The sequence below is a fragment of the Dendrobates tinctorius genome, unplaced genomic scaffold, assembly GCF_039654945.1.
Source record: "Dendrobates tinctorius isolate UK_male_01 unplaced genomic scaffold, ASM3965494v1 ptg000156l, whole genome shotgun sequence".
In the NCBI taxonomy this organism is placed as follows: domain Eukaryota; kingdom Metazoa; phylum Chordata; class Amphibia; order Anura; family Dendrobatidae; genus Dendrobates; species Dendrobates tinctorius.
In genome coordinates, this window is record NW_027361823.1 from 10,630,681 (window position 1) to 10,654,904 (window position 24,224).

The window sequence follows — 24,224 nt, forward strand, 5'->3', positions numbered from 1 at the left end:
GCTCTCCAAACGCAACATGGCGTATGATCTCAATTCCAGCCAATTCTGTGTTGAAAAAGTTAAACAAGCTCCCTTACAAGCTCTGCCATTCGCCCAAACAGTGGTTTACCCCCACATATGGGGTATCAGCCTACTCAGGACAAATTGCAGAACAACTTTTGGTGTCCAATTTCTCCTGTTACCCTTAGGAAAATAAAAAATTGGGGGCAAAAATATCATTTTTGTGGAAAAAGAATTTGATTTTTTTATTTTTGTGGCTCTATGTTATAAACTTCTGTGAAGCACTTGAGGGTTCAAAGTGCTCACCACACATCTAGATAAGTTCCTTGGGGGTCTAGTTTCCAAAATGGGGTAACTTGTGAGGGATTTCAACAGTTTAGGCACATCAGAGGCTCGCCAAAAGCGACATGACACCTGCAGACCATTCCATTAGTCTACATTCCAAAACGTCACTACTTCCCTTCCGAGCCCCGACGTGTGCCCACACAGAAGTTTTCTCCCACATATGGGGTATCAGTGTACTCAGGACAAATTGGACAACAACTTTTGGGGTCCAATTTCTCCTGTTACCCTTGGGAAAATAAAAAATTGTGGACTAAAAGATCATGTTCATGGAAAAATATGATTTTTTTATTTTCACACCCGGGCGTTATAAACTTCTGTAAAGCACATGGGGGTTCAAAGTGCTCACCACACATCTAGATAAGTTCCATGTGGGGTCTAGTTTCCAAAATAGTGTCATTTGTGGTGGGTTTCCACTGTTTAGGCACATCAGGGGCTTTCCAAACGCGACATGGTGTCCGATCTCAATTCCAGCCAAAAAAGTCAAATGGTGCCGCTTCCCTTCCGAACTCTGCAATGCTCCCAAATAGTGGTTTACCCCCACATGTGGGGTATCAGCGTACTCAGGACATATTGCACAACTTTTGGGGTCCTGTTACCCTTGGAAAAATAATAATTGGGGGTGAAAAGATCATTTTTGTGGAAAAAATTATTTTTTAATTTTACGGCTGTAGGTTATAAACTACTGTGAAGCCCTTGGGGGTTCAAATTTCTCACCACACATCTAGATAAGTTCCTTGGGGGGTCTAGTTTCCAAAATGGTGTCATTTGTGGGGGGTTTCCACTGTTTTGGCACATCAGGAGCTCTCCAAACGTGACATGGTGTCCGATCTGAATTCCGGCCAATTTTGCAGTGAAAAAGTCAAACGGCGCTCCTTCCCTTCTGAGCTCTGCCATGCGCCGAAACAGTGGTTCCCCCCCACATATCAGGTATCAGTGTACTCAGGACAAATTGTATAATAACTTTTGCAGTCCAATTTCTCCTGTTACCCTTGGTAAAATAAAAAAAATTGGACCTGAAGTAATTTTTTTTGTGAAAAAAGTTAAATGTTCATTTTTTTAAACATTCAAAAAATTCCTGTGAAGCATCTGAAGGGTTAATAAACTTCTTGAATCTGGTTTTGAGCACCCTAAGGGGTGCAGTTTTTAGAATGGTGTCACTTTTGGGTATTTCCTATCATATAAACCCCTCAAAGTGACTTCAAATGTTATGTGATCCCTAAAATTTAAATGTTGTTGTAAAAATGAGAAATCACTGGTCAACTTTTAACCCTTATAACTTCCTAACAAGAAAAAATTTTGGTAACATGTGGGAAATGTTATTTATTAAGTTTTTGTGTGCCATATATCTGTGATTTAAGGGCATAAAAATTCGAAGTTGGAAAATTGCGAAATTTTCAAAATTTTCACCAAATTTCCATTTTTTTCACAAATAAACGTAAGTTATATGAATGAAATTTTACCACTAACATGAAGTACAATATGTCACGAGAAAACAGTGTCAGAATCACCGGGATCCATGGAAGCGTTTCAGAGTTATGACCTCATAAAGGGACAGTGGTCTGAATTGTAAAAATTGGCCCCGGCATTAACATGCAAACCACCCTTGGGGGTAAAGGGGTTAAAGAAATCTCCTCCAAAACAGGAATTTCCTAGAGTGGTTTCTGCTTAAAAAAAATAATTGTTTCTGAACTCCTACAAAAAACTCTGTGTGAGCATAGTCTTAGATGCCGCTTGTCTTACTCTTCCCAGACTAAAATTAAAACCTAAAAATCTCTATTAAAGCTGACCCATATGGCATCGGCCGCACGTGTCACTGCCCAAACTATGGAAATATCACAACATCCATCCTATATGGTGAACACTAGAAAGAAAACAAACAGAACTGGCAGAATCGCCATTGATTGTTTTCCATAAAGATAGAAAAAGTGAGATCAGAAAATCGCATGGATCCCAAATAGCAGGGGCGTAACTACCACAGTTACAGCAGTCGCCCCTGCGGGGGGAGTGAGGGGCCTGGCCGTGCCGATTCTCGCGGGATAGTCCCAATTTTGATCCCCCCCCCGCGTCACGCACTGAGCCGCCACCCCCATCCTCGCCCTCCTGCTTGCAATGAAGTCCTTCTCTGTGTGCACAGGACCAGTGATGAGGATCACAGGAGGGGAGGAGTCACGGGTCACATGATCAGGAGCCTGGTTGTCTGCAGGACGAGGTAAAGTTTCTGTGTGGGGTTAGGGGGGTTTACAGGGTGGAGGTAGCAGAGCTGTGTGTGTACGCGCTGTATTGAGAGGAGCCCTGTGTGTATGGGGTGGGGTGTGCAGAGCGGAGCCGTGTGTGTATGGGATGTGCAGAGTGGAATCATGTGGGTACGAGGTGTATGGAGCGGAGCTGTGTGTGTATGGGATGCGCAGAGCGGAGTCGTGTGTGTACGAGGTGTACAGAGCGAAGCCGCGTGGGTACAAGGTGTACAGAGCGGAGCTGTGTGGGTACAAGGTGTACAGAGCGGAGCTGTGTGGGTACAAGGTGTACAGAGCGGAGCTGCGTGGGTACAAGGTGTACAGAGCGGAGCCGGGTGGGTACAAGGTGTACAGAGCGGAGCTGTGTGTACGGGGTGTGCAGAGCGGAGCCGCGTGGGTACAAGGAGTACAGAGCGGCGTTGTGTGTGTACGAGGTGTGCAGAGCGAAGCCGCATGGGTACGAGGTGCATGGAGCGGAGCGTGTGGGTACAAGGTATACAGAGCGGAGTGCGTGGGTACAAGGTGTACAGAGCGGAGCTGCGTGGGTACAAGGTGTACAGAGCGGAGCTGTGTGTGTACGGGGTGTGCGGAGCGGAGCAGCGTGGGTACGAGGTGTACGGAGCGGAGCAGCGTGGGTACAAGGTGTACGGAGCGGAGCAGCTTGGGTACGAGGTGTACCGAGCGGAGCAGCGTGGGTACGAGGTGTACGGAGCGGAGCAGCGTGGGTACGAGGTGTACAGAGCGGAGCAGCGTGGGTACAAGGTGTACAGAGTGGAGCAGCGTGGGTACAAGGTGTACAGAGCGGAGCAGCGTGGGTACAAGGTGTACAGAGCGGAGCAGCGTGGGTACAAGGTGTACAGAGCGGAGCCGCGTGGGTACAAGGTGTACAGAGCGGAGCCGCGTGGGTACAAGGTGTACAGAGCGGAGCAGCGTGGGTACAAGGTGTACAGAGCGGAGCAGCGTGGGTACATGGTGTACAGAGCGGAGCTGCGTGGGTACAAGGTGTACAGAGCGGAGCAGCGTGGGTACAAGGTGTACAGAGCGGAGCCGTGTGGGTACAAGGTGTACGGAGCGGAGCCGTGTGTACGCGCTGTATGGAGCGGAGCCCTGTGTGTATGGGGTGTGCAGAGCGGAGCTGTGTGTGTATGGGGTGTGCAGAGCGGAGCCACGTGTGTACGAGGTGTACGGAGCGGAGCCGCGTGTGTATGAGGTGGATGGAGCGGAGCCGCGTGTGTATGAGGTGGATGGAGCGGAGCCGCGTGGGTACGAGGTGTATGGAGCAGAGATGTGCGTGTATTTTGGCATGGGGGGGGGGCCCCATTTGAAAGTTCGCACCGGGGCCCATAACTTTGTAGTTACGCCACTGCCAAATAGTAAAGATAAAAGCTACAGTTCATACCTTAAAAAAAAAAAGTCTCAGCAGAAAAAATAAAAAGTTTGAGCTAATGGAAGGGAAAAAGAAAAATCGAAAGCAAAGAAGGTGTAATAGGACTCTGTCACCCAAGGACCTGGTACAGGCCATTTACTAATCCCCATCCATTAGAACTACAAGGTGCACATCAGTCCTTCCCTCCATGTTCTGCTGCACGTCCAGCGCAGACATTACCGCTCATGGCCGCTAGGTGTCGCGGCACCTCGGCTCTGCTGCTGCATCCATTACTAGAGTGCAGGTGAAGTCGCTGGCCACTAGGTGGCGGCAGGCTTTTCCAGCCTGGAATCATTCTGCTGGGCTCTGCTCTTGCTGTCATCACGGAGTCTCCCCGTTTGATAGTAACGCTGTGAATTGTGGGCAGGAGAGATCACAGCCGCCCTGTCTCTCCTCCCACAGTCCGGGGAGCCCTGGGGAGAGACCCTCCAAGTGACCCGCCCCCTCCTACCAGGGCGCCGGGGAGAGCCTGACTCCTGCCTGCAGCCATCCATCTACCCGCTGGGCATCACCGGCCGCCGCTGGCACAAGTAAGTCCCAACCCGGTGCCCGCAGCCCATGCCCCGGGCTGCTGATGGCTGCTGGCACAGGCGAGGGGGTCAGCTCCTGTGTGATGTGGGCACATGTACTGGTCAGATGAGGGCACAGCGGTGCCAGGGACGCTGCCAGGAGGAGATGGGTAACTGAGAGGTGCCCATAGGTGTGTGCACCGCCTGGGGTGATGGCATCAGCCTGGCACCAGCCCTGGTAATGCTGCCAGTGCCGGCAGCCCCCTGTGCTGCTCTCTGTGCCCGGTGAGTGTTATGGGCACAGTGGCGCCAGGCGACTGACTGGTCCCGCACAGGTTTGTGATGTGCCAGGACTGCGACTGTCGGGATGGAAAACTTTCCTCATAGTTATCGAGAATAAGTCATCAGAATTGGGCACATTTTTGTGTGCGCCACAGGTGGTATGTTGGTGGCGCTGGGCACTTCTATGTGTGCAGTGGTGGGCACAGATAGCCAAGGGCCCCTGCTCCTGAACATAATATGGGCCCTTACAGTGAATATCTCAGCAGAGCCCCTCCTTACGTTGGTGTGCCCGTACACTAGTAAGGCTGCCGGTGACTCCGGTCCTGTGATATCAGGGAACCAAAAAGTTTATGCAAATTGTGTCGCTTGCTGATATGCCAGTATATTAGATTGGCATAATTAGCGGAATGTAGGCAAAACACAGCGGTAAATGCAGCGTCACTATGTACCATTGTGATCTTTGTTACAATGTAACCCTATAAGATGTGAACAGCAATGCACCCTCCTGGTGTACCTCCCGGGCCCTCCTGGTGTACCTCCCGGGCCCTCCTGGTGTACCTCCCGGGCCCTCCTGGTGTACCTCCCGGGCCCTCCTACTGTACCTCCCGGACACGTGCGCCATGGCACATATGAATGTCCGTTCCAGTGATGTTTCTAAATGTTTTTATATTATTTTCTTGACAGAACAGAATATTATATCTCAAGAGTTTTTCACCCTTTTATTTTCAGTATGGTCCAAGTCTTTTATGAAATATTATACAGCACCTCCTCTCCTGCTGCCTCCCCCTCTAGTCCTCCGTCCTGCTGGCTGGGTCCCCGCCTGTTTCTTCTCCGTTTCTTCTTACATTGTTGGCTCTTGCCTGCTCCATCCAAGCAGTGGTTGCAGCAGCTATTGCCACTGACTTGGCTGCAGCAGTCAAGTGCCAACAATACTGGAAGAACAGACCGATGGTGGACTAGAAGGGGATCAACAGGTGCTGTTTAGTATTTTCATTGCACACTCAGCCCATACATGTTCTAACAGAATGTGAGGTCGGAAACCAATCTGTAACCACTGATCCTCCATCCCAAAAGTTTTTTTTTCTGCATGAGCGCTCTCCACTGTGTGCACGCTCATGCTTCTGCTTACTGAAGTGTTTCTGAAAAGTCTTTTGTTGGGGGGGTCTCCGGACCCATACTCCCCAATCTGCAAGAAGTTTAAGCCCCTGCAACATTTACTAAAATGTTGTGAAATTCTAGGTGCTCTTTACCTACATCACTAATGGGGCTGCTGTCTGGGATCATTCTTAGACACTTGTATTATGGCAATAATTAGAATACGTCAATGACTCGGCAAGGCAAATCTGCAGAAGCCAAAGAGAAACCTTTGGGGTGGGGCGAGTTCTGTTGATGTCTATAGAAATCCCCTTTTCCTGCCCATTAAAATAGTTACATTAGCAACAATAATGGCCGAACTAGTTGCAAAAGTGTATGGTATTTTATGCCTTAGTATATAAGGGTGTAATCAGGGATACTGGCCCACACTATAGTTAGAAACAAAGATGGGTAAAATGCTGTAGATTTCTGGAGAAGAGGTCTGCCGGAGAGGCTTCCAGAAACGATTAAAGCTTGTAACGCCGCACCTTGGGTAATGAATGAGGCTTCATTCACACATCAGTATTTTTCATGTATGCAAAAAAATGGTACTGTTGTCATCGGTGTTTGGGCCCCCCGTGTGTCGTCGGTGTTTGGGCCCCCCGTGTGTCGTCGGTGTTTGGGCCCCCCGTGTGTCGTCGGTGTTTGGGCCCCCCGTGTGTCGTCGGTGTTTGGGCCCCCCGTGTGTCGTCGGTGTTTGGGCCCCCCGTGTGTCGTCGGTGTTTGGGCCCCCCGTGTGTCGTCGGTGTTTGGGCCCCCCGTGTGTCGTCGGTGTTTGGGCCCCCCGTGTGTCGTCGGTGTTTGGGCCCCCCGTGTGTCGTCGGTGTTTGGGGCCCCCCGTGTGTCGTCGGTGTTTGGGGCCCCCCGTGTGTCGTCGGTGTTTGGGGCCCCCGTGTGTCGTCGGTGTTTGGGGCCCCCCGTGTGTCGTCGGTGTTTGGGGCCCCCCGTGTGTCGTCGGTGTTTGGGGCCCCCCGTGTGTCGTCGGTGTTTGGGGCCCCCCGTGTGTCGTCGGTGTTTGGGGCCCCCCGTGTGTCGTCGGTGTTTGGGGCCCCCCGTGTGTCGTCGGTGTTTGGGGCCCCCCGTGTGTCGTTGGTGTTTGGGGCCCCCCGTGTGTCGTCGGTGTTTGGTCCGTGTGACATCAGTATTTTTCATGTATGAATAAATTAATTACAAAGCTTCTCCTATCCTTTGCAATGATAATTACGAGAAGAACACGGATGGCACACAGTCCCATAAACTATAATTGGTACAAGCCTTGCAGCGCTGGAGTCCTGGGTTCGAATCCCACCAAAGACAACATCTGCAAGGAGTTTGTATGTTCTCCCCGTGTTTGCGTGGGTTTCCTCTGGGTTCTCCGGTTTCCTCTCACATTCCAAAAAAAACATACTGATAGGGAATTTAGATTGTGAGCCCCATCGGGGACAGTGATGATAATGTGTGCAAACTGTAAAGCGCTGCGGAATATGTTAGCGCTATATAAAAATAAAGATTATTATTAACACGTATGTGCTACACAGAGGTGTGAAGTAAAGCGCAGGCTAGAGATCTGCATCTGTCTTACTTCTGATCTCTGGATGTGGATGGGATCCAGGACTTTGGAATCAGCACAAGTTGGTTCTAAAATGACTGAAGGTTCCATGAAAATGACTTGTAAGGAGGCCTCGTACATAGGCTTGGGGCATATTCACACAAGGCACACGTATGCAGCTGAATAATCTGTTCCCTTCGAGAACGTGTCGTGTGACACATCGGGATGCTGCAGATAATGATTGTCATCTGGGTCACATTGCAGCCTGCATCCTATTAGATTGGAGCAGATAAAGTAATCTGCGTGTGTGTCCACTCTCAGGCGTATGTCAGGATGGAGGCCGAGGCATCCGTCCACTATAGGGACCCACTGAAGAAACGTATGCAGCGTGATATACACCCCTCTGTGACATGTCAGGCTCATGTACTGCTATTTGGCCTTGTTGCTTATAGCAGCCAATCAGCGTTCAGCTTTTTATCTTATAACTACTACTGGAGTAATAAAAGCTGACTTCTGATTGGTTGCACTTAGCTCTTTTCTTGTGGGCACTGCTGTGACAGTAGACGTACCATGTTTCTACAGATAAGGTACCTGTACGTGGCGGTGCCCGTAGCTAAACATGTATGTAAATGTGCGTGGCTTCTGCCGCCTGCTCTCGTACGTAACACCACTCCCACCCATGGTATCGCTCTTCTTGGGCATTACATGGGATTGTGACTTCAGGGTCTTTTCCAGCTTAGGCCCCAATTCATTATTCTTTTGAAGTAATATTAGTTTTTTTGTGCAGTTGAAGATTATTGTGCAACATTATTAATTTGTTGAAAGGATCGTGCATCTTTTTTACTCGGGTACAAAAGGGTCCAAAGAAATAACCGGCTTTGATTTTGCCAGTTAGTCAATTCATCAAACATTGCCTATTTTTTATTAATTTTGCACAAAAAACAACAGCAGAAGACAAAAAAAAAAGGCTTCAGACCTTTTTGGGGGCCTTCCCAGTCACATAATAGCAATGCCTGGATCTCAGTGTCAATGGACGTCCCGTCTCCAAGTCTTCGGTAACCCCATCATGTGCAATACTCCTGCTTCTTCAGTGGAAAGAAGACTGTCCAAGTGGAATTGTTATTTTGCTAAATTGCACAGGAGATCATCGTCTTAGGCTACTTTCACACTTGCGTTTTTTTGCTGCACACCATGCGCAGTGCAAACGCACATAAAAAACGCATCATGTGTTTGTGTGCGTTTTTTTGCGGGTTTGGGTGCGTTTAAAAAAAAAAACGCATGCATTTTTTTGCGCATACGTGCGCATTACCATGCGCACCCATAGACTATGATGGGTGTTTGGGTGAAAAAAAAACCGCATTGCGTGCGCAGGCGTTTTTTTGGGGCAAGTCGGACGCACAAAAAATGCAACAAGATGCATTTTGTGCGCCCAAGCGCACACTACAAAAAAATGCATGCGCGTACAAACGCGTACAAATGCATGTGTATGCGCACCCATGTAAAGTGTAGGGGGAAAAAACGCATGCTTTTTTGCACAAAAAAGCAGAGCAAAAAAACGCAAGTGTGAAACCAGCCTTAGATAATCTGTGATAAATCCTTTATCAATGGGACAGACAGTAACTGTAAGGCCCCGTCACACATAGCGACTCACCAGCGATCCCGACAACGATATCAACGTGTCAGGATCGCTGGTGTGTCGCTACATGATCGCTGGTGAGCTGCCAAACAGGCAGCTTCACCAGCGATCAGCACCAGCGACGCCGAGCGGGCGTCGTCGCTGTGTACGTTAGATACCAGCGCGCTGATGCAGGGAGCTGGAAAGTAAGGTAAACAACGGGTTTCTAAGGGACGTGCGTCACTTAGATACCCAATGTGTACCTTAGTTACCAGCTGATCGCCGGTCTCCCGCCTGTCACATGCAGTGAGATCGCTATGTGTGACGGGGCCTTAAGTTCGCAGGTTCAGTATTTGACCAGTATTTTACTTCAGTGTTTGTAAGGCAAAACCAGGAGTGGGTGATAAATCCAGAAGTGGTGACGCGTTTCTATTATACTTTTCCTCTGATTCTTCCACTCCTGGTCTTGGCTTACAAATACTGAGGTAAAATACTGACCAAATACTGAACGTGGCTTAGGGTATGTGCACATGCCATTGTACCCACTGAGCTTTGCACAGGAATCCGCTGTAAAAACCGACAATGGTGTTTTTCTTGACTCGTCATTTTCAGTGGTGAGTTCTCCACCAATTTTGGGGTTTTTTTATGTTTGTATGCAGAAACCGCCTGTAGAATGGACCGGTCACTTCTTTTAACCGCTTTGTCTTTAGAAAAATGAGACTGTAAAAAGACGATCAATAGGCTGAACTTGTGCACAGCAAGTCAGTTGTGCCTTGCAGTGAATATGTTCGTTATTCACTGCAAGGTGGGTTGTGGAGCAAGACAAGTTGAGATCCTGCGGTCTGGAAAGACACACTGCATGTCAGTCCCCTCAGGTGATCCCCAGGCATCTGAGGACGCATTGTGGACATGGGATTTCTTGAAATCCCGTCCACTACGCTGCAACAGCAGGTCACTGCGGGTTTGACGCTGCATAAATATGCAGCGTCAAACCTGCATCAACTCAGGATGATGGGCACATACCCTTACAGGAGGAGTGAGGGCTCTGCTCGCAGGCTACTATCTATAAGGAAATATGGGGGGGACACAATAGGTACATACCCTAAATCTGCAGCAGAAAAAATAGATAATATCCGTCATGATATCTGCTCCCAACCACCAAGTGCTGTGACTCCCATCCCTTTCTGCATCTCCCCTGGCTCACTTTCCACATTTGATCCCATCACAGAAGAAGAAGTCTCCAGACTCCTCTCCTCGGCCGACTACATGCACTACCGACCCCATGCCCTCACATCTCCTCCAGTCTCTCTCTCCAGTCGTCACAACCCACCTAACTACAATCTTTAATCTCTCCCTCTCCTCGGGCATTTTCCCATCCTCCTTCAAACACGCCATTGTTACTCCATTACTAAAGAAACCCGCTCTCAACCCATCCTGCACAAACTACAGACCAGTCTCCAATCTCCCCTTCATCTCTAAACTTTTGGAACGCCTAGTTTACTCCCGCCTTACCTGTTACCTCTCCACTCACTCCCTTCTAGACCCTTCACAGTCCGGCTTCCGCCCCCTACATTCGACTGAAACTGCACTCATCAAAGTGACCAATTAACTTCTGACAGCAAAACGTAACGGTGACCACTCTTTGCTCATTCTTCTTGACCTATCTGCAGCTTTCGATACTGTTGACCACCATCTCCTACTTTCTAGGCTCCAGTCACTAGGCCTTAAGGACACTGCTCTTTCCTGGTTCTCTTCCTATCTCTCTGACAGCTCCTTCAGTGTTTTGTTCTCTGGCTCCACGTCATCTCCTCTTCCTCTTGCTGTCGGGGTACCTCAGGGCTCAGTCCTTGGCCCCCTTCTTTTCTCTCTCTACACGGCCCCAATTGGACAGACCATCAGCAGATTTGGCTTTCAGTACCATCTTTATGCTGATGACACACAACTATATACGTCTTCCCCCGACCTTACCCCCGCTGTACTACAGAATGCCAGTGACTGTCTGCAGTCTCCAATATCATGTCCACTCTCTATCTGAAACTCAACCTCTCTAAAACTGAACAACTTCTGCTCCTGCCGTCTACTAACCTCCCTAAATCTGACATTTCCCTCTCCGTGGGTGGTACCACAATAACACCCCGGCAGCAGGCGTGCAGTCTGGGTGTTATGTTTGACACCAATCTCTCCTTCACATCCCATATACAATCTCTTGCCCGCTCTTGCCGCTTACACCTAAAGACATCTCTAGAATCCGCCCTTTTCTCACTATGGAAGCAACAAAACCCTCACTGTAGCATTGATCCACTCCCGCCTGGATTACTGCAACGCTCTATTAATTGGCCTCCCCGTCACTCGACTATCCCCTCTCCAGTTCATACTTAATGCAGCGACCAGGATCGTCCATCTGGCTAATCGGTACTCGGACGCGTCCGCTCTTCGCCAGTCCTTACATTGGCTGCCCATTCATTATAGGATCAAATTCAAAGTACTTGTCCTCACCCATAAAGTTCTCCACAGTACGGCACTCCCTTACATCTCTTCCCTCATTTCTGTCTATCGGCCTAGCGACTAACCTCTGCACTAATCCTTACCTCCCACTCCTGACTCCAAGACTTCTCCCGTTCTGCTCCTATCCTCTGGAATGCTCTACCCCAAGAAATCAGGACTATCCACAATTTGCATAGGTTTAGGCGCTCCCTCAAAACACACTTGTTCAGAGCGGCCTTTCACGTTCACTAATCAAAGTCATTCTATGTGTAAGTGTGCGTGTGTAGCCCATTCACTATCTCCATCCATCCTTCACTCCCTCAAGATGGCTGGACCATCATTGTAAATACACCATTGTAAATACACACCTGTACTCTGTATCTCCCCCACCTCATTGTAGATTGTAAGCTCTCACGAGCAGGGTCGTCTTATTTCGTCTTATTTTGCTTTAATTATTGTATTGTTAACGTTGTTACTTATGACTTGTGTTTTGAAACTGTTAAACTGTAAAGCGCTGCGGAATATGTTGGCGCTATATAAAGATTATTATTATTATTATAGGGTCAGCCATGAAGGTCTGCTTTTATTGCAAATACACAAGGCTCACACTTAGGCTAGGTGCACACGCTGCAGTTTCTGCTGCGTTGTACAGTACCATTATTTTCAATGGTCAAACCAAAAACGCTGTGCACATGCTGCAGATTTTTCCACGCGGATTTGCTGCGAGTTACAATCCGCAGCATGTCAATTCTTTGTGCAGAATCCGCTGTGGTTTCACACACCTTATCCATTGTGAGGTGTGAAACCGCAGGCTAATCCGCAGGTAAACCGCAGGACTTTTGACCTGCGTATTTACCTGAGGATTTTTACGTGTGCACATAGCCTTATTTGATGGATGTTGACCAAGCCTACTCATTTTGACCACCTAGCATATATGGTATTTCTTCATGTCTGCGAAGGACAGATCAGGCATGTTGGATATTATGAGAAAGGCTGTCACCAATGATGTCTGATAGTGGCTTCCTTTCTATTGAGAAAACATGCACTTTTGGATGTGAGGAGTGTACAGCGGGATCAGGAAGAATAATTGACAGCTGAACAAGCGTTCTTATGGCGGCTATCCAAAGACTATTTCCCTGAACATAAATCATTGCATTTTTCCTTCTGTCATGTTAATTCTGTTCAGCCATTAGTTATGCCTATTTTTTTTCTTCTGGAAAGCTGAGTGACAACCAGTGCATTACCATTATATTATTGCATTCAAACTATATATACATATATACAGTGAAGGAAATAATTATTTGATCCTTGCTGATTTTGTAAGTTTTCCCACTGACAAAGGCATGAACAGTCTATAAATTTAAGGGTAGGTTAATTTTAACATTGAAATATAGAATATCAAAAATAAAATCCAGAAAATCACATTCTATAAATTATATAAATTTCTTTGCATTTTGCAGTGAGAAATAAGTATTTGATCCCCTACCAACCATTAAGAGTTCTGGTTCCTGCAGACCAGCTAGATGCTCCTAATCAACTTGTTACCTGCATTAAAGACTCCTGTACACAGACTTAATTAGTCAGACTCTGACCTCTACAACATGGGCAATACCAAAGAGCTTTATTTAGGATGTCCGGGACAAGATCATAGACCTGCACAAAGATGGAATGGGCTACAAAACCCTAAGTAAGACGCTGGGTGAGACGGAGACAACTGTTGGTGCAATAGTAAGAAAATGGAAGAAATACAAAATGACTGTCAATCGACATCGATCTGGGGCACCATGCAAAATCTCACCTCGTGGGTTACCTTGATCATGAGGAAGGTGAGAGAACAGATTAAAACTGCACGTGGGGAACTTGTTAATGATCTCAAGGCATCCGCACCGTCGCAGCTACAGCCACAAAATTTGGCACAGTCACACGTCTGGACCCCGAGAGTGTCCTAGGCTATGTTGTGAGGCAAAATTTTAACCCGGCGCGTTCCAATTCACCAAACAATTTTGCCCCTATCTACATAATGGGGAAAAAGTGTGTGTGTATCAAGCCCTGCCCCTCATTATGATGATATAATGGTTGCCATGGAGACGCTGATGTCATCATAGGTTGCAAGCCCCGCCGCTCATTATGATGTCATAATGGTTGACTATGGGATGGAGGATGTGTGATGGGTATATGGGCACTGGACTATGGGATGGAGGATGTGTGATGGGTATATGGGCACTGGACTATGGGATGGTGGATGTGTGATGGGTATATGGGCACTAGACTATGGGATGGAGGCTATGTATGATGGGTATATGGGCACGGGACTATGGGATGGAGGATATGTATGATGGGTATATAGGCACGGGACTATGGGATGGAGGATATGTATGATGGGTATATGTTGTGAGTTCATTCTCTGGTTCACCAGTTGTGAGTTCTTCCAGACTCCCTCTGGTGGTAACAGGAGGTAGTGAGGCTGATTTGATCGGTGCAGATCTGTCACCTGAGAATGAGGTTGACGATTGGACCTCAGGAGTCTCAGATTGGATTTAAGACAGCCGACGCCCTATTCAGTTGCTGGTGATTCCTTTTGGCTTGTCAGCTCTTCGTTTTCAGCTCTGTTCCAGTCATCTAAAGCTAAGTTTTTCTGCTAATGTTCACACTTGATTTTGTTGGTCTATTCAGTTTTTTGTGTGGTCAGCCAGCCCCGGCTGGGGGCTGTGCTGAATTTCCACTCTTATTTATCAGTATTTTGCCAATTTGCTTTTTGTCCCTTACTAGTTTGGTCTCTTTTTGCTCTGTCTCAGAATATTTCAGAGTGCTGATATAGTGGGAGAAGTCTAGTGACTTCAGGGTTAATTTTGCTATCAGAAGTGTTGGACATTATTTTTGTAGAGTTTTTTGCAGGTTACAGACAGTGTCTTTCCTTTCTAGTTTGTTTGGGCCCCATCGTTTGCTCAGCCTATTTTCCTGCCTGTGTTTGTGCCTTCATCTTGTTTCACCGTCAATACATGTGTGGGGGCTATCTATTCCTTTGGGGTCTGCTCTGGGGCAGTTTTCCCCTTTTCATGCTTCAGGCTTATTTAGTCCTCCGGCTGTGACGAAGCGTCTAGGAACATCGTAGGTACGCTCCACGGCTGCTGCTAGTTGTGTGGTAGGATCAGGGATCTGCAGTCTGCATAGTTACCAACCTCTCTGGTTTTCTGTGACTTAGCTTGTTTTGCTTTTTTCTCCTCGGTGACCCATTCATAACAGGTATATGGGCACGGGACTATGGGATGGAGGATATGTATGATGGGTATATCGGCATGGGACTACGAGATGAAGGATGTGCGATGGGTATATGGGCACTCGACTATGGGATGGCAAATATGTATGATGGGTATATGGGCACGGGACTATGGGATGGAGGATGTGTGATGGGTATATGGGCTCGGGACTATGGGATGGAGGATGTGTGATGGTCAGAGGTCGCGCTACATATTTTTCAGAGGAGTAAAAATACTCCTCCCAATATTTTTGAGGAGTATTTTTCACCACGGAGGAGTACGCAATTTGTATGAATTAAAATTGATGCTACACACGCTGAGATGCACAGAGAGAGCGCGCCGCGATGACGTCAGTCGCGCGGGTCACGTGTCCGTACGGCCGCTGCTGCACGCTACCACCCGCTGAGAGACAAGCACAGAGGGCTCGCCGCGATGACGTGAGTCGCTCCACAACATCTGATACTGCCCTTTCCCCAGCTCCGTCCAACTCGCTGCCACTGTAGCTTAGAACGATGCGTCCCGTGGACGTATCCTACTAATCTGAAGGCGTTTTTTCGCCTGCCTGTGCGTCATAGACGCCCAGACAGGCGTTAATGCGACCTCTGAAGACACCTTATAAAAGGGATTTAAATCCGCTTTCAACTTTGGAAGGGGAACATTCCGCAGACGCGGATTTTGCTGATTTTTCCATATTGTGGAGATGAATCGGGAATCGGAACAGAACCGGGACCAGAAATTGGGGGCGTTAAAGAGATAAAATGCCCCAGACAGAAATCAGTCCATTCACATATAGAAGATTCCAGAACATCACCCACTGCTAGAAGGGAGACTCCCGGGGGTCGTACAGGGACACAACATGCCTCGTGCGCCCCCTGCAGGCCGGGCAGGAAGCACAGTGAGGGGAGCAGGCAGCACGGAGGCCTGTGGCCGGTCACCGCGGCCCGCACTCCATTACAGCCGACAGGAGCATGGACGAGCAACACACAGCCCTCCCCACAGTCCCCGAGGGCTGAGGACCCGGCACTCACCGCCCACCCGGTACATATTCACCGCCATCTTTCGCTCTCCCGCGCACAATAACTCGGGGCGCCGAGTGTGTTTCCGGTGCCCGTGGTGGGGGCGGGGATACTTCCGGTAAGAAGAAGGAGAGGGAAGGACTGAGCGCAAGTGCAGCTGCAATGTAGACGGCCTGTCACTGAGCGCAAGTGCAGCTCTGATACTGCCCTTTCCCCAGCTCCGTCCAACTCGCTGCCACTGTAGGTTAGAACGATGCGTCCCGTGGACGTATCGTACTAATCTGAAGGCGTTTTTTCGCCTGCCTGTGCGTCATAGACGCCCAGACAGGCGTTATTGCGACCTCTGGTGATGGTTATATGGGCATGGGACGGAGGATGTGTGATGGGTATATGGGCACTCGACTATGGGATGGAGGAGGATATGTATGATGGGTATATGGGCACGGGCCTATGGGATCGTGGATATGTATGATGGGTATATGGGCACGGGCCTATGGGATGGTGGATATGTATGATGGGTATATGGGCACGGGCCTATGGGATCGTGGATATGTATGATGGGTATATGGGCACGGGACTATGGGATGGAGGATAATTATAATTTGCTATAGCTAACCACAGTTAGTTACTATGCCCAGGCAGCGCCGGGCTCTTCAGCTAGTGTGTGTATATATATATATATATATATATATATATATATATATATACCACACACGCACTTACATATATATTAACACCCTTCACAGTGGTATTTGCCTTACAGATATTATTGGCATGTCTACTGTATATGCCCTGTGACATATAATGCTCAGTTCTGCATTATATACCCATAGAAGATTACAGATCACACAGCTGCATGTATATACAGTGTGTGGTTTGTGATCGGCCTGAGGACTTGCACTGTTGTGTACATACAAGCCGTCTTTCATGCTGCACTCTGCTGTTTGTCACATGCATTTATCCGGCCATCTCTGGGGAGGGATCCTGGCAGAACGTGTTCCTGGTACTGTGGTGGTGTTGGCCGGTGTCCAGAGGAGGAGGAGAAGAGTGCGGAGTATACATTACAGATTTCTTACACTGAGGCGTACACTACGCTCTCATCTAGTAGTCTGGTAGCAAGTGAATGTGTCGCTTGAGCTGCCACCGAACACATAAAGCCTAATGTTACAGCACTGATATATTGTAGGCTCAAGGGTGGTTTCGCACACTTATCTTTTGCAAAAATGTTGTACCGTATTTTTTTTACTTTGCTGTAAGTCAATAACAAACCATGAAATGCACTACAAACCGTGAGTCGTCTCTTGTGGCATTTTTCACTCTTGAAGTGCTTTTTATTTTTTGTTCCCACTTCCTGAATATTTTCACACATTTTTAATCAGCTGCTCCATAGGAAAAAAAAAATGCAAGAATGTCAGTCACCAAATGATAATCTCTAACTTATTTTTCCCTTTTTTTAAAGCAAAGCTCACTTCAGAAACGCATGCAGCTTAAAGTGGTTTTATTTTTATTACGCCTTCATTTTTTTTTGACTGTTTGGATATATTTACATGGAGTGTTTTTTAATGTGGGTTTTCTTGCTGAAAATTCCATGTCTTAAGGGTATGTGTGTACACGTTGCAGATTTGCCTGTGGAATTTTCTGCGCAGATTCTTCCTCTCTTGGCAGAAAATGCAGGTAAAAATCCTCGCATTTTTGATGCATATTTTCATGCGTTTTTTTTATGCGTATTTGTCAGCTAAATATAGGTCTATCATTTAACACAAAAAAAGTTGTGATGTCGTTTCTTTGTCCAACCTCTTCGTTTACATACTCCATTGAAGAATAATGTTTACACAAACAGATAGATCTATAGATAGATATATAATACCAAGGCTGATGTTTATTAATGAGCAGTATGTTTAATTAAAAAAAAGGGATAAAAATGGTGTGGGCTCCCACGCAATTTTCTGCGCCAGACTGAGAAAGCCAGCGACTGGGGGCCAATGTTTATAGCCTAGGAAGTGGGAAATACCCATGGATCTTCCCAGGCTATGAATATCAGCGCGCAGCTCTATATTTAGCCTTTAGTGGCTATTAAAATAGGGGGACCCCTACAAAAAATGAGATGGGGTCCCCCTATAATTAATAGCCAGAAAGGCTATGCAGACAGCTGCGGGCTGATATTCATAGATTCATAGCCTAGGAAGGGGCCATGGATATTGCCCCCCCATGGCTACAAACACCAGCTCAAAGCCACCCCAGAAATGGTGCATCTCTAAGATGTGCCAATTCCGGCGCTTAGCCTCTCTCTTCTTACTGCTGTGTTGCCGTGGCACATGGGGTAATAGGGGGTTGATGTCACCTTTGTATTGTAAGGTCACATCAAGCCCGGTTAGTAATGTAGAGGCGTCAATAAGACGTCTATCCATTTCTAGTCCTATAGTTGGTAATGGGTTAAAAAAAAGTCACAGCCAGAAAAAAGTATTTTAATGGAATAAAACACCACACACAGTTTGCCGCCTTTATTTTACGCCTAATCCATGCGATGCCCTCGATCTTCCGCAAAAAAATAAAATAAACACAAGTACTCCCTCTCTGACGTAATCCAATTAATAATGAGTGTCTCACCATGAAATTCCCTGTAGAACAGTCACATCGGGTGATGTCACTGCTCTACAGGGCCTCCCGTGCTGCACTGACAGGAGATAATGGCTTCTGCAGTGCATCACTAAAGAGGTTACCTGAGTTCAGGCTCTCACTTTACGGCAATGCTGCTTGAGAATTTTCTCACACAGCGTTGCTGGTGAGAGAATGAACTCAGGTGACCTTTCTCCTGGCTTCGGAGTGATACAACGCGGAGGATTACCTCTGCCTGTCAGTGCATCATGGGAGGCCCTGTAGAACACTGACATCACCCAATGTCACTGTTCTACATGGGAGATCGTTGTGGGATACTCATTATTAACTGGTCTACAGCGGAAAGGTATGTATAGGTTGGTTTATTTTATTTTTATTACAGGAGATCGAGTGCGTCAGGGACTAGGTGATAGGTGAGTATGTACTGTATGTTATATATTATATGTACTGTCTGTTTTTTTTTTTTTTTTTACAATTGAACACACCCATCGTCTGATGGAACTACAGTCCCATCATCTACTAATGCTGTCACTGTCATATGTGACAGCATTCATAGCCAGATGGGAGCAGTAGTCCCATCAGACAATGGCTGCCTACACAGACCACGCACACACCAGCCCACACACACATATATGCAGACCCCCGCAGACAGACACGCACACAGTCTCACAGTGTCCGCCCACACACTCTTCCTCCTCCTGATCTGCAGCGTTTCTCGCACCCACATCCACAGCAAATCTTTTTTACATCTGCGGTTTTGCTGCGGATGTGCCTGACTCAATGGAAGTCAATGGGTGCAGAAACGCTGCAGATCCGCAAAAAGAATTGACATGCTGCGGAAAATAAAATGCTGCAAATCTGTGAGGATTTTTCCGCAGCATGTGAACACAGCTTCTCAATTTCACATAGATTAACATTGGCTGTGCAATACACTGTGGATTTGATGCAAATCCGCACCTCCAAAAACGCTGCAGAAAAGCATCAAAATCCGCAACGTGTGCACATAGCCTAAAACTGCTACAAAATAACAAGATTTTTGTTGATGTATTTTTTGACAATGTTCTTATTTGTGAGGCCTTTTCTTTCGGCTTCATTTTATTCAGTCATTAAATTAAGAATTTTTTTTAAGCAGAAAAGCCACAAGATTTGACCCGTGTTGCTCCTATTTCCACGCAGAAGAAAACAGCAACATGAGCCCTAGCTGTGTGTTTTCCCATTGTTCATTTGATTTTTTTTTTTCATTGTGGATGTTAGAGTAGAATCTGCTTAAAATAATCCACATAAAGAAACTTTGTGAAATTTTTTTGACTTCTATGTTCATTTTAGTGCAGATACCACAAGGAATCTGCCTCAAAGAATTCTCATGTCACTTTTTCTTTTTCCCTCTTTTGTGGCATAGTTCTTAAAACGTCATCAAAAAATAGAACTGCGCTGTATGACCCGCGAGCCCCGTCTTGATTGGCGTGGAGGTGTGCTTGCTCAACCTCTACTCCATCCATTGTCTACGGAACAGCCGGAAGAAGCCGATCGCTGTGCCAAAAACAAACGCGTAATAAAGTTCCAGCATAGTGGATGGGATTTATATAAATCTCATGTCCACTTTGCTTTTTTTTATGCTGTATAAACAGACCTGCGCAATGTTTCTGAAATCCGCAACATGTAAAATTCTCTTACGGTTTTATTTGCAGACTTTCCCCATAGACCTGAATGAGATGAGGAAAATGTGATTTCTACCATGGTCTTATAGTTTTACCAAGGGGCCTACAGTGCAAATGCAGGGAGTGATGGTGGTGGAGGGGGTTAAAATTCCCTGCAGCTCATAAATATTCCTGTAGGGAAAATCCCATAGCATCTGGAATAATCGAGTCCAATGATGTTGATATTTATACAATTTCCTAATATTTGTCTTGCAGCTTATAATTTGCACTTCTATGTCATTTTGCTTTCTAATTATCATATGACATTTACATGAGCAAAAAAAAGAAAATCTGCACAAGACGTCAGTGTTATTGTATATGCCGGGTCGGTGTATATATGTATGTGCAGATACAGACGGAGGTCAAGGAGTTCAGTTCTTTATTCATGTCGCAGAAATGTTATTACCGAGCTCCTCTTCCAGGAAATATAATTTTCAGCTCTGCTTGTGCAAGAATTGTGTCTTTCAGCCTCAATTGAATTACAAGAAAGAATTAGTGGGAAAGATAGTACATTTGTGAACCGTGATGGCTTCGGAATGGTGCAGAAGCCATAAAATGGAAAAAGGACTGTGGATGAGTGCCGCCAAGCGTCTGGTTATTTTGTGATATGGATGTGTATAGTTCCAATGACCTAAACTGAAGATGCAAGTTCTACTGGAATAGGTGATGTAGCCCATAACATGCAGTGAGATTTTATTGCATTTCTCCTGTAGTGATGACCATACTTGCGTTAACGTGATGAGACCACATTTAAATCAATGGATTCCACAGAGATTTTGCTTTTCAATTTTTCTACAGATTTCGGTTAGGGACAAATTTGGTTGACTGGGTCCTTTCTAAGAATCTCTCAAAAAAAAAAAAAAAAAATCAGAAAAAAAAAGTTTACAAGGGAGGGATGTACTGTGGCTTGGAAAGTTTTCACCCCCTTAGAATTTTCCTTGTTTTGCTACCTCACAACCTGGCATTTCACTTTTTTTTGTTTGTTTTTTAGAGAGAGAGTTTGTATCAGTTCATGTTGAAAACATTTGGTTTTCTTTTGACGCAAGAAAACAAGGCAAAATAAGTGTAAACTTCAGCGTGCATAACTATTTACCCCCCTTAAAGTGAGTACTTTGTAGAGGCCCCTTTTGTGGCAATTACAGCTGCTTGGATAAGTCACTATGAGCTTTCCACACCTTGCCACTGGGACTTTTGCCCATTGCTCAAGGAAAAACTGCTCTAGCTAGTTCAATTTAGATGGATTCCTCTGGTAAACAGCAAACTTCAAGTTTGACCACAGGTTGGATTAATTTATGGGCTGTGACTTGGCCACTACAAAACACTTACACTTGTCCCCTTAAACCACTGGTGTGTTGCTTTGGGTCTTTGTCTTGTTGAAAGGTGAACTTCCTTCCCAGTCTCAAATCACTGACAGACTGAAACCGGTTTAGCTCAAGAATATCTTTGTATTTATCACCATCCATCTTCCCCTCATCTCACAACCATTTTCCCTGTCCCTGCTGCCGAAAAACATCCCTAGAGTTAGATGCTGCCACCACCATGTGTCACTGTGGGGATGGTGTTCTTGGGGTGATGAACTATGTTGGTTTGGCACCAGACATAGCATTTACCTTGGTGGCCAAAAAGTTCAGTTTTGGTCTAATTTGACCACCGCACCTTCTTAGATACATTTGAAGAGTCTCACACATTTTTGTTGGCAAACTAAAAACGAGCCTTACAACAATTTTTGTGTAAGTAATGTATTTTCTTTGCCCACTCTTCCATAAAGGCCATCTCTATGAAGGAAATCTCCCTAGATTCAAGGGAATCCACCTATGTAGTAAATGCTTTGCTCCACAAATGGTCCAAGGAGTTGGTGTATGCCTTTTCGCCATTCTCCCTGATTCCGTTAGTTCTAAGAAAGATTTGGTCGGACCAAGCTGAGGTGATCCTGCTATAGCGCTTATCGAAGAAGCTGCATCGGGAACCCGGATACCTGGAGAGCTCCCGGTGGTCATCTGTTCGGCCCTGCATGTGTCGCGACTGCGTGACAGTCGCAAGACATGCATGGAGAGCATGTTTGTTTTGCTCTCCGTGTGTGTGTGTGTGTATGTATGTATGTATGTATATATATGTATGTATATATATATATATATATATATATATATATATATATAGCTCAAAGTGTGTGACTATCAGCGTCGCCATGGCAACCATTGTGACATCAAATTGAGGGGCGGGGCTTGACGCGCACACACTGTTTCCCCAGTATGTAGATAGGGGCATTATGACATCATAATGAGGGGCGGGGCTTGACACGCACACACTTTTTCCCCAGTATGTAGACAGGGGCAAAATTGTTTGGTGAATTGGAACGCGCAGGCTTAAACTTTCACCTCACAGCATAGCCTAGGATGCTCTCGGGGTCCAGACGTGTGACTGTGCCAAATTTTGTGGCTGTAGCTGCGACGGTGCGGATGCCAATCCCGGACATACACACATACACACACTTGAGCTTTATATATTAGATTACAGGTCAATGACTAGAAAAAACATACTTTTTATTTTTCAAACTTCAGAATTTTTTAAGTCACATAAGTAGTAAAAGAAAAATAAAGCCATACATGTTTAGTGTATGTTTTCAGGATTTCCTTGGTATTGCTCAGGTGATAATTGCGTCACCTGTGCAGTACAAAGGAAATCCTGAAAACATGACCTGTTGGTGGCAGGGCTGTGGAGTCGGAGTCGTGGAGTCTGAGTCGGAGTTAGTTTTGGTTGGAGTCGGAGTCGGTAGAAATGTACCGACTCCGACTCCAGCTTTAAAAAAAAATGTATTAATATTTCATAATTGAACTTTCATATGAATTTTATAAATGTTACTCAAATATATATGTTCTATCAAACTATGAACAACAGTGATAAGCAGTTCTGCTGGAGATAGAGACATTTCTTACTTCTTGTGTGTCACTGTTCTCCATTTCCCTTATCTAATCTTATACTTGGTTAACCTCATGCTGCCCCAACCCCCCTACTTACAATGTATGAAACTGAAAGTGAAAATGTGTTGCAAATTCTTAGTAGTAAAGCTCCTCCTCTAGACTAGATCATACTTGGTGTGTGTCTTCCAAGCATCTCACAGCTGCCTTCTACTCAGAAGAGGAAGACTGTAAGAAGTATTATCCTTTCAACAAACTTTGCATCAGTTAACTGTGAGTACATGAGGAATAATAACAGTATTACTGACCACTATATCAGTTGTACGACCTGGCAATAATTTTGTACAATTGTTTTTAGGAAAAACAATTGTCATTTGGATTGTGAATGCAGAATTAAAAACCTGAGAATGTCAAAGAAGCATCACATTAAATCAGCTGAATTTGAACATTTCACCATCACTCAAGATAGAAAACATTATGTCTGTCAGTGTATGACAAATGATCCAGATGAAAACAAATGCTGTGAAGCCAAGATGAGTGCATATTCAGGGAAAGATAAAAATGCTCCTACCAGAGCTTCTAATCTAAAGAGACATTTACAGCGCTTTCATCCAGAAGTACTGAAAGCAGTGGATGAGAGAGACTGCATCCAAACCAATGAACCAGTGCCCAGCTCTTCCAGCCAAACAAAGGAGCAGAGAACTTTGCAGCCATCAGTTGCAAGATATTTTGTCAGTGACAAAGTTACTATGACAATGACAGTAGATACATTTAAAAAACATCATAGAGCTTGTTGTAAAGGATAGTGTGCCCATTTCATTATTTTCACGACCAGCTTTTATGTGTCTGAATGGGGAAATGGCCCGCAAGCTTGGTGTTTCTCTGGAGAGAGAGAGTATTAGAAAATTAGTAATCGAAGAAGCTTTTAAACAAAAGGAAGAACTTAAAAAACTCTCAAGGGACGCTTTCTGTTTCTTAAAATGGATGCCTGCACACGTCACAGAGTGAACTATTTTGCCATCAATGTCCGATTTGTTTGTGACAAAAATGAAATAGTTACCAAGACATTGGCAGTAAAAGACACCAAAGCTCATCACACCAGTGAGTTTCTCCAGGTCTTGGTGGAAAAGGTTCTGCAAGACTATGAACTTAAAAAAGAGCAAGTT

The 24,224-nt window shown here is 45.9% G+C and overlaps 1 protein-coding gene across 2 annotated transcripts in view; it reads left to right on the forward strand.

The window, feature by feature from the left end:
* The first annotated feature begins 4,289 nt into the window (after positions 1 to 4,289).
* The window catches only part of SGMS1 (sphingomyelin synthase 1), a 421,387-nt gene continuing 401,452 nt past the window's right edge, over positions 4,290 to 24,224 (forward strand). For both annotated transcript variants that reach the window (XM_073548229.1, XM_073548228.1), the window contains exon 1: positions 4,290 to 4,535. The gene's annotated coding sequence lies outside the window, so the exon portion shown is untranslated. The remainder of the gene's footprint in view (positions 4,536 to 24,224) is intronic.